Here is a 16,310-nt window from a genome sequence, read left to right as displayed (position 1 = left end):
CCCTAAACACCAATTAGGGATTCGCCTCTATCCTAGATCAAGGGTTTAGACAAGAAATCAATCAATCAATCAAGGAACTTGTAAAGCGCACTACTTACCCGTGAGGGTCTTAAGGCGCTGGGGGGGGGGAGGGTGTGCTGCTACTGCTCTAAGAGCCAGGTCTTGAGGTGCCTTCTGAAGGTGAGCAGGTCTTGGATCTGCCGCAGATGGGTGGGGAGGGTCTTCCAGGTCTTGGCGGCGAGAAAGGAGAAGGATCTGCCACCGGAGGTTGTTCGTTGGATGTGTGGGACGGTGGCAAGGGTGAGGCTGGTGGAGCGGAGCTGGCGTGCGGGGGTGTAGAAGTTGAGTCTGTTGTTCAGGTAGGCTGGTCCGGTGTTGTGGAGAGCTTTGTGTGCGTGGGTGAGGAGCTTGAAGGTGATCCTCTTGTTGATGGGGAGCCAGTGCACGTCTCTTAGGTGGGAGGTGATGTGGCGGGGGATGTTGAGGATCAGGTGGGCGGAGGCGTTTTGAATGCATTTAAGTCGTCGCAGGTTTTTACCTGGGATTCCTGCTTAGAGTGCATTGCCGTAGTCCAGCCGGCTGCTGATGAGGGCTTGGGTCACCGTTCTTCTGGTTTTGGTCAGGATCCACTTGTAGATCCTGCAAAGCATGCGGAGGGTGTTGTAGCAGGAGGAGGAGATGGCGTTGACCTGCTTTGACATGGAGAGGGAGGAGTCGAGGATGAATCCTAGGTTGCATGCGCGGTCCGTGGGTGTTGGAGCTGTTCCCAGAACGGTCTGCCACCAGGAGTCGTTCCATGCAGAGGGGTTGGGGCCGAGTATGAGGACTTCTGTCTTGTCTGAGTTCAGTTTCAGGTGGCTTTTCTTCATCCATTCGGCGACGGCCCTCATTCCCTCGTGGAGGTCGGTTTTGGCGGTGTGTGGGTCCTTGGTGAGGGAGAGGATGAGCTGGGTGTCGTCGGCGTAGGAGATGATGTTCAGGTCGTGCTGGCGGGCCACTTGTGTGAGGGGGGCCATGTAGACGTTGAACAGGGTCGGGCTGAGGGATGAGCCCTGAGGTACGCCGCAGATGATGTTAGTGGCTGAGTGCAAGTGATTGTAAGTGAGAGAGTATGAGTAAGTCAGAGTAAGAATGAGGGAGAGTGAGTGAATGAGCATGAATGAGTGACTGAGTGTAAGAATTAATGCCAGTGAGTGAGAAGAAATTAGTGCAAGAGAATGAATGAATGAGTGAGAGTAGGTGTAAGTCAGTGAATGTAATTGTGTGAATAAGAATATGGTATTATGGAGTACAAGAGGCTACTTTTGACATACTACTACTACAACTACTACTACTACTACTACTACTACTAATAATAATAATAATAGCATTTCTAGGGTGCAACAGCGACCTCAAACAGAGTTGTCCTGATCCTTCGTGGTTAACAGCAGATGAGGGAGGTCCAACCTAGGTACTAGCATTGGCTAAAGTTAAAGTTAAAGTTGAAGTTAAAAGATTTATAAAGCGCTCGTAGACCAAGCGGTTTCTTGGCGCTGAGGACGAGAGTGAGTAGAGGGTTGCCTACTCAGCAAAAGCTTGCAAGAAAAGCCAGGTCTTCAGAGCCTTGCGGAAATCCATGTAAAGAGCTGTGGTCCTAATGCTGAGGGGTAGGGAGTTCCAAAAAGAGGGAGCCAAGAAGGAGAAACTCATGCCACCATGTTTCTTCCTTCTACAACGGGGATGTGCAAGAGGTGTTTAGAGGAAGACTGAAGGTCACGGGTGGGGACATAAGGCTTGAGTTTGGTGGATACGAAAGTGGGGGCTGAACCGGCTAAAGCCTTGAAAATCAGGCAGCCGAGTTTAAAAAAGGAACGTTCAGAAAGTGGTAGCCAATGTAAAGTTTTTAGGAGCGGGGTGATGTGGTAGTGTTTGGGAAGTTTATAAACCAACCTTGCAGCCTGGTTTTGGATAAGCTGGAGACGGTGGAGCTCGTACGCCGGAATTCCGACGTACAGAGCATTTCCGTAATCCAGACGTGATATAACCATGGCTAGCAAGATTAGTTTAAGTGCCTCGTTGGAAAAAAAACAGGACATTTTACATATAATGCGCAAGTTAAGAAAGCATGCTGAGACCATCGCACTGACTTGGTTGTGCATGGAGAGGTCGCTGCTGACTCTAATGCCAAGGCTTTTGACAGAGGCTGAAGGAGAGAGAGGGGGACCAAGAGAAAGAGCCAGAATATGGGGGACCAGGGACTGGAGACACCACCAGTAAGTACAAGCTCAGTCTTGTCAGGTTTGAGCTGAAGGTGGTTGGAATTCATCCAGTCGCTGATGAAAATCCTAACTGATTGGAAAATTGAAACAGAAGAAGGAGAAGAAGAGATATTGAAATTGAGTTGGAGGTCATCAGCGTAGTTAAATACTGTAACGTCTAGTTTTTGAAGGGCAGAGATAAGAGCGAAGATGTACAGATTGAAAAGGAGAGGAGAAAGCGAAGAACCTTGGGGAACACCACAGGTGATAGGACAAGCAGCGCCAGAAAAGCCGGCTAACTGGATGGCCTGCTGACGGTTCTCCAAAAATGAGGAGATCCAGGCTAAGGAGGATCCCTGGAGGCCAGCACACTTGACACGGTCGATCAGAATGGTATGATCGACCGTGTCAAAGGCAGCCGAAAGATCCAGGAGGACCAGGGCCTGAGAAGAGTTAGCGTTGGCTCTGCATCCGAGTTCGTCTAGCACAGAGAGAATGACAGACTCTGTAGAGTGCGCGGGACGAAAGCCTGCCTGATGGGGATCTAGGAGCGTATTCTCAATAAAAGAGCTGAGGCAAGCTGTAACATGGCTCTCTAAGATTTTCCCCAAAAAGGGAAGCAAGGAAATGGGACGGAAGTTACAAGGGAAAGAGAGATGGCCCCTACCTTCTTCAAGATGGGAATAATTGTAGCCAATTGAAAAACGTCGGGGACCGTCCCCAATGAAAGGGAATTGTTAAGAAGTAAAAGAGGGGATCGGACAGACAGAAAAGGCCTCCTTTAATAGGTGAACAGGACAGCTATCAGTCGGAGAGCCAGATCTAACTTTGGTGAGTAAAGAGATGAAATTTTCCCTAGATATGTGAGGGGACTGTTCAAAAAGGTGGGAATTAGGCGAGGGATCAGGGCAGAAGAAATTGGGTGAAGGAAAGGAGATATTTGCTTTAATTATGCTGATTTTATCAATGAAATACTCATTGAGAGAATTACAGAGGGCTTGTGAAGGCGAAGGGTTAAGGGTGGCTCTTGCAGATGTGGAAAGGTCATGGACAATGGAAAAAAAGTCTTTAGGTTTGTTAGAAGAGAGAATTTTTGATGTGAAATAATCCGATTTAGTCTGAAGAATAGATTTTTTGTAATCATGTAACAGAGTGAGGTACAGCGATCTTAAAGTTGGGGAGTACCTGAGCCTCCAATGACATTCAGCTTGCCGGAGGGCCAGTTTTTTTTATTTTAACTTGGGATTAAACCATCTATTAGAGTCATGGAGGCGTCGAGTCTTGAGGCGTTTTAGAGGGGCCAGCTGATCGCAGGCTGAAGAGAGCCAGTTATTAATTGTGATTGCCTGGGTGTGAGGGGAAAGGTCATATAGGTTAGGACATGAGGATGAGAGGGAAGAGCAGAGAAGGGATGTGTCCACTCGTCCCCAATTTCGGGCCCAGGTATTGGAGAGGAGCAGGGGTTTACTAACCTCCACGAGGTCAAAGGAAAATGAAATAAGGGAGTGGTCAGACCAAAGACATGGGCTGATGATCAGGGTAGGGATATTCAGATTGTTTGACCAAACCTGGTCAAGGATATGGCCATGAATGTGGGTCGGGAATGTATGTGCTGGGAAAAATTCAAGTTGCAGAGAAGATCAGTGAACTCTTTGGAGTGGGGATCCTCCCATGGGTCGGAGGGCTAGAAGTTAAAATCGCCCAGCACCAGTTAGCGAGAGTTGTTTACAACAAGCATAGCCAGCAGTTCCCCGACTACCTGTGAAAAGAGGGGCATGGACTGCGGTGGGAAGTAGAAAAGGACACAGGTTAAAGGGGCAGTGGTGGAGGTTGATTGGGTAATGAGGAAATCAACCGCTGCAATGATGGGATAGGGCATAGGCAGAAACTGGAAGTTCGAGTGAATAATTATCGCGACTCCACCTCCAGCTTTCCCAACCGGATGGCTAAAGAGCCAGTGCCTCAAGGTCATTCTGAACTCACGTTCTGACTTGATCAGAGGCATATGGGAAGTCAGGGAGTTCCACAGTCTGGCCGTTCCCACAGTGAAGGACCTGCCTCCCATATGGGACTTGGAATAATGAGGTACACAGAGCAGGTGCTGAAAGTTAGATCGCAGTGTACGTTCTTGTTGGTATAGGCAGAGCCTACGCTTAAGATAGCCCATGCCACCATATTGCAAAGCCCGAAAGGCCAGAGTCAGGGACTTAAACTCTATACAGGTAGCCAGTGAAGTTGTCTGATGTGCAGAGAGATTAGGTGACGGAACTCGATGAATTCATCTCGCTGCCGCATTCTGTACCATCTGTAATCTATTAATCAGATAGGCAGGCGGCCCAAGGTAAAGACAGTTTGCGTAGTCCAACCGAGATGTCACAGTAGCGTGGTCTATGATCCTGCAACAATCCTCCAGCAATAGGTGCAAGGATTCCTTTAAATTTCTCAACTTCCCAAAGCACGAGGCTGATTTATGATGGACTTGGGCAGAGAAAGAGAGGTCTGTCTCTCATTTGACGCCCAGTTTGTTCACTATGTTTGCCTGTAAAGGTGGCGATCTCATTTCTACTGACCACCAAAGTCCAGCGGGGAGGAGATGTCTGGCCGAAGAACAAGACTTCCGTCTTGTCTGTGTTAAGTTTTAAGCTGTTATTATTCATCCAGCGTGAAATGTCCTTCAAACACCCCCTAAATCTAGTAAAAGAAACAGCAGAGTGATCCTTAAAAGAGAACACCAGCTGGGTGTCATCCGCATAGGAGACTGCCTTCACATCCCAAGAAGCAATGAGAGAGGAGAGTGGCACCAGATAGGTGTTAAAAAGCAATGGGCTCAGGGCCGAGACTTGAGGCACTCCGCACCACAGTGGCTTAGGTTACGATTAATGAGATTGGAGAAAGACCCTTTGAGAGCGGTCTTTAAGGTAAGACTGGATCCAGGAGATTACTACCCCCTGTAAGCCCAGCTGTTTGAGTCTGTCCAGTAGGATTGGGTGCGCAACCATGTCGAATGCAGTGGACAGATCTAAAAGGACCAGCATCGGTGAAGCACCTGCTTCTACCGTCATTCTTACAGAAGCCGCCACCTCCACCAGCGCAGTCTCGGTACTGAATCCTGACCAGAAACCGGACTGAGTGTCATGCAGGATGTTATGACCTTGTATAAAATTGGAAAGTTGGTGCTGTGCCAGTTTTTCCACCATCTTCGCGGGTGCTGGCAGTAGTGAGATCGGGTGGTACTTGCTAAGCTCAGTCGGGTCAGCAGGCTTCTTTTTTTTAAAGGGGCAGTCAAAGTATGTTTCCAAATATCAGGGAAAATGCAGGGGGAAAGCGAGGTATTTCACATGTGATTTAAAACAGGGTTAATCAAATGAGCCAATGTCCTGAACAACTTTGGGGCAAATCCCCAGGTGAACCAGACTTGCATTTCATGATTTCAGCCAGTGACTCCTGCTGGGAAATAGGGAGGAAATCTGAGAGGGTTCCCTTAGTATTTAGGATTCCCTGTGACTGTGGCTCAGCCATCTCATCCCTTGCCATAAATGCTGCATTCTGTATTTTGTCCTGATAGACATCTGATAGCTTCAGGGGGAAGGGAGAAGGCTGTATATTACCCTCCATCGCAGAAGGCTTGGTGAGGAGCTGACTATCCTAAAGATCTCTTTACTAGAATTTTCTGCGCTATTAATTCGCTTCGCAAAGAATTCCCTTCTAGCCTCCCTCATCAGTTTGTAAAGCTTTTCAAGGCTTCCTTATAGGCCAATCTAGCCACCGGACTATGATCTTTCCTCCAGAGGCGCTCCATCTTTTTACACCTGCTCTTTTCCACTCTGAGGTCAGCCATGAACCAGGGGGCAGATGGCGATTCTCTTGGGGTCGTAACTGATCTCACAGGTGCCACTGTCTCCAGGGCGGTAGAAATCCATGTATTAAGTGCGGACGAATCGTCATTGAGATTGCTAGTTAACCAAGGCAAACTCACTGATAGCACTGAACTGAGGGTCTCAGCTGGTAAATTTTTCCAGTTCTTTTTTAACATAGTGTGTATACCTCCACTTGGTTGAGTTTTCTCCAGGCTGAAAAAGAGGGTCACTTGTGGCATATGGGGAGCATTAAAAGCAAAAGCTGGTCACTGGCATATTGTATGAATAATATTATCCATGAATAAATGCTAGACTTGGTACAATGGAGGTACTATTTGACAGAAACTTAGCTCTACACCTGGGGAGTGTCAGGTTTAATTGGGTTGGTACATCAAGAAAGGACTTCATATTTAATGAGAGCGCTTTCAGAGTTTAAGGCTTTTTAGCACATTCATGTGAATATTGTGTTTTAAAATACACTAGTTGACCCCATATTTATTAACTGTTCTAGGGGGAACAATGCTCCCTACTCTCCCCCCCCCCCCATGAGCACCCCCATGAAGAGGTCTGGCTCACTTGCCTCGCACTACAATTCAGAGGCAAATATATTACACCTCACCACTACCAAAGATAATGCCAGCACTCTAATGTAGGTGGTTTCTAAAGTACACATTTGCCTGTATTACGATAATCATACAGTTATTACAGAATTATAGCAATGTCAATTATTGTGATGTCATCAGAGTTAAAGTCATGTGTCCGATGATTCGGGGTCATGAACTGCATGATATCACTTCCTGGGATGGTATTAAGGTCAAAGGGTGTGAGATGTCACTTCTCCTACCACTAGAAGTTTGGTAAAGCGATGGCCATGCTGCCATCTTTAGACTTATATCTATAAATAATTGCTAAGTAGGATTTTGTTTTAGCACCAGTGACACTTCCAACCCTGTGACATTCAAACTTGACGTGCCAGTATGTTATATATATATATATATATATATATATATATATATATATATATATATATATATATATATATATATACTGTATATATATATATATATTATATATATATATGTAAGTTGGACATTTGACTCGTACAAAACCAGAGAAATTGGGTCATGATAGGTAGTTGAGCTAACTATAACTTGCGCCCCCACAATGCACTGCTGATCACGGCACATATTACATCATTCATGACATGGTCAGTGACATTACTGATGACATCACTGATGACATCTCAAACGCCAACAACGATGACATCACTGATGACATCAACCAGTGACTGTGTATTTCTGTAAAGTTTAAATATGTTTTGTATATATAAATGCCAAGGCGTATTGAAGAATGAGTGAGTGTATGATTGTCTGAAGGGATGATTTAGTAGGTTCGTGACTGATTGTATAAGTGAGTAATTAAACATGTCTTACTGAATGCATGGGTTAGTGACTAAACTGTGTGAATGTCTGTATCAGTCTGTTATTTGGTTTGTAAGCGGCTGCATGGGTTGGTGAGTAGCTACCTGAGTGTCTATATGGGTTATTGATTAGTTGTCTGAGTATCTATATGGGTGCCTGAGTGTCTGTGTGGGTGGGTGAGGTATGTGTGACTCTGTGCATAGATGTGCGACTGAGTGATTCACTGGGCATATGGGTTCAAGACTGCATGTGTGAAGGGCTAAATGGGTATGTGAGTGTGTGTATGGGTATGTTGGTGAGTGAATGGATGTCTCAGTGGTACATGTGTGAGTAACTACATATGTGAAAGGCAGTATATGTGAGTATTGGAGTATATAAATGTCTTTATGTGAGAGTGAGTGATTGTGTGAGTGGCTGTATGGATGACTGTGTGCTTGTATCAGTGATTGTATAAAAGAGTAAGTATGTTTTAGTATCTGCATGAATAAGTGAGGTGGTATGTGTATAACTGTATAGGTAAGTAAATGGGTGTGTGCTTGATCCTTTGCACGACTGACTCAGTCTGTGAGTAACTCTATGGATGAGTGGCGGGTGTGAGTGTCTGTATAGGTTTATGAGTACATATGATAGTGCTGTATTGATTAGTGACTGCATGTATTAGTGAATGTATAGGTGAATGAGTGGATGTGTGTGTGTAGACCTAGGAATCAGTGAGTGGGTATGTAGTAACTGGTAATGGTGTGTCTATGGTTTCGAAAATGGCGGTCTGTATTTTATAGTGGGTGTATCAAAGGTTATATTAGGGTATGAGGAGGTGCATCAGATTATCACTTGGATGATGTCATCAGTGATGTTATTTGAGATGTCATCAGTGATGTCACTGACCATGTCATGAATGATGTAATATGGGACATCATCAGCAGTGCATTGCGGGGGCGCGAGTTATAGTTAGCTCAACTAACTATAACGGCCGAATTTCTCTGGTTTTGTATGAGTGAAATGTCCAAATACCTATAACGTCCCTGAACCCTGTTTTTTTTCAGTGTATTTCTAAGGACACTTACCAGCAGAGGAGGCTGGGACACGCAACTCTCGCCAGCCTGCAGCCGCGAGTGGAGCGGCGGCGGCAACTCGACCCTCCACCAGGTGCTTTCCCGGTTCCCCTGTGTTTGGGGACTACATTGCCCAGCAGCCCCTGGTCCTGGCGCGCTTGTGACGCTACCGCTGCGCCTGGAGGCGCTTAAGACCACGGACCGTCTCCCGCCCCGCGGGACGCGCGCGGGCGGCGCCGGGCTGAGCCCGGGCAGAGCGCGGGCCATCTGTGGCCAACAGGGGTCAGCAGAGGTCGGGTCGGGACACGCCCCTTGGCTTGAGGATGGGGAAGCGCAAATTAATCAGCAAGGAGAGCGAAGGTAAGAAGGCCAAAGTACCCCGAAAATCGGAAACTATCATATCCTACCTTACGTCAGCAGTGGGGGCTTTAAATGTTCAAATAGCCAACGTGGAGAAGGAACTGGGTCTGGACTTGCCATTAACCCCACAAATTGACCCACAAATTGACTTAGAACACTTGCTACCCTCGGATTCTGACCCACCTTTTCCATTAGAACCTGATATTGTAATAGTTAATCCCCCACAAGTACACCCTATAGTACAGGCCCTATAGAAGCTTTAGAGAGGGAATGCGGGGCTCAGTCTAAGGAGGATGACTTTGCTAAACGGATTGATAAATGCAACTGTGGGGAAAGAACTTGCAAACACCCCAAAGCAAGATCTGACATAACTCCTTGCTCCAGTCTCCCCGCCAATTTGGCGGACATAGTAGAAGGTCTATTTGAAACCCGCTTGGAGCCGGCACTTGTGACCATTGCTAAGGACATAGTGGACTGCCTGAACTCTTGTGTGGCAAATATTATTATTTTTTTTTTAATTTTACTTTTTATTGTTGCATCAAAAGTATCACAAATGAAAGGTAGGTACACGGGCTGGCTTCAACATTCGGCCAATGCCCGCCAGTTATGCAACTTTTTGTTTTTATATTTCCCAGGATCCCAGTTAAATCAAGTAAAAAAGCGTAAGGTTGTAACAAGACTTATAGTTTGTACATAAAGACTGAGAAAAACAATCCCCGAAACAGCCAATTCCATGTCCACCTCCCCCCCCCCAGGTCTTCCCCACCCTCTCCTGATGTATTGTCACACACTAGTCATATCTGGGTTGTATAATACATTCCATGACATTGCCTCCCCTGGTCTCCTCCGTTGGGCCTGTGTCACCAGGCCATTCCCCCGAGGCCCCCACTTAGGTTCCCTGTGGCTTCACTCCAATCCGTGGTATTGTCTCCATTTTGCCCAAACTCTCCGAAACTTGTTTGGGCAGCCCCTGGCTTTATAGGTCACTTTCTCCGCCGCCATGTATAAGTCTAGCCCTCTCCTCCATTCCTCTAAGCCTGGCGGTTCGGCAGCTCCCCAGTATCGTGCAATGTCTCTCTTTGCCACCACCAAAGCCAGTACCAGAAAAATGATTAGGGGGCGGGTCAGGTCCACTTCGGTTGTCAAACCCAATAAAACCAGCTTAGGGTCGCGTGGTAGCGTAGTGCCTAGTATCTCATCCAATTCCACAAATACTTCTTCCCAGTACGCTTGTATGATATTGCAACCCCAGAGTGTATGATAGAAATCGCCCTCCTTCTGATGGCATCTAAGGCATGCTGTGTCCGTGACCTTCCCCATTTTGAAGAGGCGTACCCTGTCGAAGTAGGCTCTGTGTAGCACCTTCAACTGTATGAGGCGAAGCCTAGACTTAATCGCGACTTCGCGCGGGTGCATCAGAACCATTTCCCAGTCTAGGTCTTCCATGGCCCCGGCATCCGCCTCCCATTTGGCGCGCAAGTCTTGCAAGGTACCCAGCATATTGTTGGTCAGCATTCTATTTGTAAGGGATACCGCCCCCCTTCCAATCTGCTCCTGCAGTAACCTACCCTCCAGCGGCGCGTATTCTAGGATGTCTGTGAGAGTGATATTTTGTGCCCTCCATGCATGTCGCAGTTGCGTGTATCTGTAGTACTGTGTGGTATGTAAGCCAAAGTCTTGCCGCAGTACGTCAAATGTTTTCAACTCTCCCCTTGTGATCACGTCCCCTACTGTTGAGATGCCGATGTCATCCCATCGTCGGAATCCCTTCAATTTGTTAAGTTCCCCCAGCCATCTACAGTGCCATAGCGGCGTCTGCCGGGTGGGTCTCTTGTCTCATCCCATGCGTTTGGTTGCCCTGCGCCACGCGGTCAGTGTAATCTTGGTAGCCGGGAGAAGTTGCTTCCCTCCGGTTCCTCCGTATAGGTAATATAGCACGTTAGTTGTGGACCATTTCGACCTTTCCAGTGCGTAGGTAGGGTAATCTATCGCCGCGTGGAGCCATTCATTAATCGGATTGAGGTGCTCCGCCCAATAGTATGCTTCTAAGTTGGGCAGGGAAATCCCTCCACTGTATTGGTGGCGCTGCAGTGTAGTTAAGGCCACTCTCGGCTGTTTCCCCAGCCATAGGAATGCACGTAGGTCAGCGTGGATTGTATGTAGAGTTTGCACCGGTAGTGGATAGTATTCGTTTTGCAGGGCATAGAGGAACTTCGGAAGCAACACCATTTTATATAGCGCTGCGCGGCCTAATAGAGTGAGCGGGAGCTGTCTCCACCGATCCATTTCCGTCTTTGCGCTTGTCATGATTCGGGCCACATTATTGTTAAAGGAGAGCGAACTGTCTAGTGTAATGTATATTCCCAAATATTGGAAGCCCTCCGTGGTGTGGATGAGGAGTTCTGGCAGGCAATCGCTTCGCTCCCCGCCTTACGGGTCATATAGAACCGACTTATGCCAATTAATCGTATGGCCTGCCCTTGCACCGAAGTCAGCCAGTTCCTGGAACAGCATCGGGATTGTGGCGTCCGGGTTTGTAACAAACAACAGGACGTCATCGGCATATAGCGAAATTTTCTCCTGGGTATCCTCTGATTCCCAACATGCAAAGCCTCTAATACCCTGATTCTGTCGGATCCTGATCGCTAAGATTTCTATTGTCAGTGTGAAGAGTAGGGGGGACAGTGGGCACCCCTGGCGTGTTCCCCTGCCAATACTGAATTCGCGCGACACCCTGCCATTGACCCGCACTCGTGCCCTCGGGGCTGAGTACAGGACTTGAATCCGCTGTAGAAACTTAGGGCCAAAGCCAAACTTCCTCAGCGTCTCTATCAAGAAGGGCCAGTGGACCGCATCGAAGGCCTTTTCTGCATCCAACGAAAGGAACCAGTGGGGCTCGTTCCTCTCTCGGACTTCCTGCAGCCAGTTATGCGTGCGGCGGAGATTCAGTTTAGTGGCCCTGTCTGGGAGAAAACCTGACTGGTCCGCATGTACCAAGCCCACTATCACCCCCGAAGGCGTCTAGCAAGGACAGTGGCCAGAATCTTTGTCTCCATATTGAGTAGGGAAATCGGGCGGTAAGAAGCACATATGTCCTTAGGTTTGCCCTCCTTGTATATTGTGACAATTGTGGCCAGGGCAAGGTCGGGTGGCAGGCTCACCGCCTGGAATGCCTCGGCGAATAATGTTTTTACATGCCGCTGTAACAGGTCGGCCGTCCGTTTGAAAAATTCCGCTGGGAAGCTGTTGGGCCCCGGCGTCTTCCCCGGTTTCAGGGATGCTATGGCCTCTGCTATTTCCTCTAGTGTCATCTCTGCATCTAGGTCCATGACGTCCTCAGGTGACAGGGTCGGGACCTCCATTTCGCACATATAGTAGCGAGCTTCGTCCTCGTTCCCCAATTGCCTGGCTCGGTAGAAGTCTTCATAGTATGCTGCGAAGGCCTCAGCTATAGCCTCGTCTGTGCATGCCGACCTATTCTCTGTCAGTGTGATCCTATCTACCCATCTAGCTGACCTTTCCTTCCTGCTCAGCCACGCCAGAAGTTTGCCCGACTTATCCCCTACGTCATACAATCGGTGTAGCGTAGCCAGTGCCTGTGTGCGCGCTTCCCCAGTGACAAGGTCTCTATAGTGTCTTTGTGTGTCTAGTAGCTTCCTAAGTATGTTCTCCTCCTTTCTATGATGGTATTCTGCTTCAAGTGCCATGATCGAAGCCTCCTCACTAGAGACAGTGGCCTGGATCTGCCTCCTGGCCTCTCCTAGCCTGCTGTGTATACGATCCCTGAGGACCGCCTTCATTGCTTCCCAGAGTGTGACCCCTGATTGGACTGTGCCCTCGTTTTCAGCCATATATACCTTTATGTCGGCCCTGATACCCTTCAGTATCTCTGGCGTTTGGATCTCCCAGGCTGGCAGACGCCATTCCCTGTTCCTTTCCCTCTTCCCCCGTCCCAAGTGTGCATACAGTGGGGAGTGGTCCGAGATTCCCCGTGCCTTGTATTCCGCTAAATCGGTCACAGAGATATCCTGTCGGGACGTGAATATATAATCTAGTCTGGAAAATACCCTGTGGGCCCCGGAGTAGAAGGAGTAGGCCTCTCCTGTTGGGTGGAGCCATCTCCAGACATCTGTGAGTCCTAGAATTTGCATCTGTCGGGCGAGTGCTGTGTCGTGTCCTATTGCAGGTGGCGTCCCCGATCTGTCCCTTGCGACACACATCACGTCATTGAAGTCTCCCCCCACTATTTGAATTGTGTCCGCCGTATCCAGAAGGATAGCGGTGATTGCCTTAAGGGTGCGTGCCTGTAGCTTCGGGGGGGCATAGACTGAGACTATCGTGTACCTGCGCCTCCTCCAGACTCCCTGCACTCCTGCATAGGTCCCCTGCGGGTCTAGCCATGTACGAGTGATAGTGAACGGTGTGGATTTGTTAACAAGGATCGCCGCCCCCCTGGAATCTGATGTGTAGCCTGCGTGAGCTAGAAGTACGTGCCTGCCTCTTGCTATAAAAGCGCAGTGATTGCCTCTGAGGTGGGTTTCCTGGAGTAGGATTATGTCCGGCGCTAGCCGTTTAAGGTAAGCATTTACCAGGCTTCGTTTAATCTTTGACCCAAGGCCGTTTACATTCCATGATAGCACTGTGATTCCTGCATCACCAGTGCGTGCATTATCTAGTGGGTCTGCCATTGGGTGTTCCCTCCTTCCTTCCAAGTGGGTCCCCCGAGTAAGGGCGGCTCATGGTGTGGCATGGTGTGGTGCTGCTGTTTCCTATCTGGTTCCCCCCTCCCACCCCAATTCCCCTGATCCCCCAACTTGCATGTGCTGAAAAACCGTCCCCTCCCTCCCTCCCCCTCCCCACCTCCCTCCCCTTCCAGTTGCGTCCCAACCTGGGACCGAACCATCCGCGGGAGAAGGCCTGTCGCCCTCCCACAAAACCTCCCCATCACACTCCAAACAACTGTATAAACAAGGAGAACAACATAGGAGGGTGTGTCAACTTGTGTGTTCCCGGGAACCGGGCTGCTATCTCATTGTCCCCCGGAGATCTGTGTTCATGAGTGCGAGTCCTGAGTGTCCGTTGCGGGACCCCTTCCCGACGAGTCCTGTTCCAGGAGCTGTATTTCAGTGACCAGAGGGTGTATTGAGTCGCCAATACCGTCTTCGTCGTCCCTTCCGGATTCATGATCTTCTGATTCGTCCTCCTCATCTCCTTCAGATCGGATGCCCTTCCTCAGGCTGCTGAACCTGGAACCCGCCGTCGGGGTAGTACTCGGGGATACCGATCTGCCCCCTCTCCTTTCGCTGATACCCCGTGTCTGGTAGGGCGTCGCTGGCTTACGCCTCCTTGGCTTTCCAGATCGTCTACGTTGTGGTTTCGGTTGTTCCCAGCGCAGTTTTTCCCGCAGCGATCTGTCCATTTCTTCCCTACCGGCTGTCTCCCTGCTGTTCAGGATAGGGCGTTCTTCAAGCCATTGCCAGGCGTCCTCCGGGCATGTGAAAAAAATGGTTTTGTCTTTATAGATTACTTTGAGTTTTGCCGGAAACAGGAGCAAGTATGCTATATTCAAGGCTCGGAGCTTCATCTTCACAGAGTCAAAGAAACGGCGTTGTTTGGACACTTCCTGGCTATAATCAGGGAAGATCATGATCGTGGCGTTTTCAAAGCGGATTTCCCCCAGTTTCCTGGCTTCACGAAGTATTAGGTCCCTGTCGGCATAGTTCAGGAATCTCGCTATGACTGGTCTCGGTCTCGCTCCCTCTGGTGGCTTGGCCAGGAGCGCCCTGTGTGCCCTTTCAATGACGAAGCATGCTGAGAACTGCGCCGCTGGGAAGGTGGTCCGCAGCCACTCGCGGAGGAAGGAGGCCATATCTCTCCCCTCGAGTCCTTCTCTAAAACCCACAAATCGAAGGTTATTGCGTCGCGATCTATTTTCGGCATCGTCCACTTTCCATTGCAGGTGGCGATGTGAGGCCTGGAGCTCTGCCATGTCCTTTTTTAATGCCGTGATCGATGCTTCATTGTCTGCGACTCTAGTTTCGGCCACTGTCACCCTCTCCGTTAGATTTCGAAAGTCCTGGCGCAGCAACGTTATCTCGGAACCAACTTCTCCAATTTTTACTTCCAATGCCGCCCGTGATTCCTGGATGTCGCTCCTGGAGGCTTGGATGGCCGCCAGCAGCATTGCTGTTTCTGTAAGTGGTCCCGCTGTTTCCGGTCGTTGCTCCGTAGCTGGTCGTGACGTCGCAAAATTGTCCATTGGACCCTGTTTCGGTGTCTTAGGAAGCATGTCCCTCTTCCCCATGGTGGTCCTCGTGGCAGGCGGGCTGCTCTACTGGGGTGCCGCCTGCCGCGTTTGAAGCCCGTTGATTACAGTGGACTGTCTGTCTGGCGCCTTCGTTCTCGAGGCCGTCGCTATACCATCCTCGGCGGTTTCGTGACAGTGTCCTCCGGGGTGTGGGGGTTGTGGCGCTATATGTCTTGCCTAGTTCTTCACTCCCCTCAGGGCTCCTGGTGGGGTGACCCTACTACCCCTCTAGCTGGCACCCCGGTGACTTTCTTCCCTGTGCCCGGTCTGCAGTCGCTCCGGAGCCCGTCCCTTGGTGCCATCCCAGTCGCGTTTCTGTGAACAGCGGCGTGGAGTGTGTGCCCACTTGGTCTATCTCCGTGTGGCCCTCAGGGCCGAGTTGGCAGAGGTGGCCAGCTCGTTTCCTCTCCCACTGCCCGGGTTGTGCGTACGATCCGGTTCTCACCCTTGTGGTGCCGAGCTCCTCACAATGCCCCCTCGTGTAGGGAGGGGGGGGGGTACTGCCTCCTCCCCCCGTTCCTAGTTACCCCACCGCGGCTTCAGGGTCTTCTCTTCCGTCTGGCAGTGTTCAGTGACATGTCGTGGGGAGTGCAATGGTTGGTGTCCCATCCCCCGCCACTCGCGCGACCCCGCTGCTTTTCCGTTCAGTACGGGCCAGATTCCCAGTCAGCGCTGCCCCTGGCTGGGACTGCTTCCTCTGCTGGTGCCCTCAGTGTTCTGCCACCTACCCCCGTGGGTCTTCCTTGTCGAGCGGCAATCGTGCAGGTGGTTGTGGGTGGGGGGGTGGGGAGAGGGCTCCTCAGTCGACTCAGGTGTCACTGATTGGGGGGTCGGGGGTATTCTCCGTCCCGGGGGGGCCGTTGCGACAAGGGCTTCCCCTGGGCTGTCCCGGCCTCCGACTAGGCTCCCCCTGGGCTCACCTCCGCGGCAGGTCTCCGATGTCTCCAGCGAGAGCGGGCCAGCTCCGCCGACTCTGCCGCCCGTGTCTGTCTTCGTCGGGAGTGGGGGGTGAAGGGTTCCTCCCGCTCTCCGCTCCCGGATAACGCCTCCGGTAGGTGTTTTGACTCGCGGGTGGA

This window comes from Lissotriton helveticus, chromosome 4_1 (assembly GCF_964261635.1).
Source record: "Lissotriton helveticus chromosome 4_1, aLisHel1.1, whole genome shotgun sequence".
Taxonomy (NCBI): domain Eukaryota; kingdom Metazoa; phylum Chordata; class Amphibia; order Caudata; family Salamandridae; genus Lissotriton; species Lissotriton helveticus.
This window is presented reverse-complemented; position numbering follows the sequence as displayed.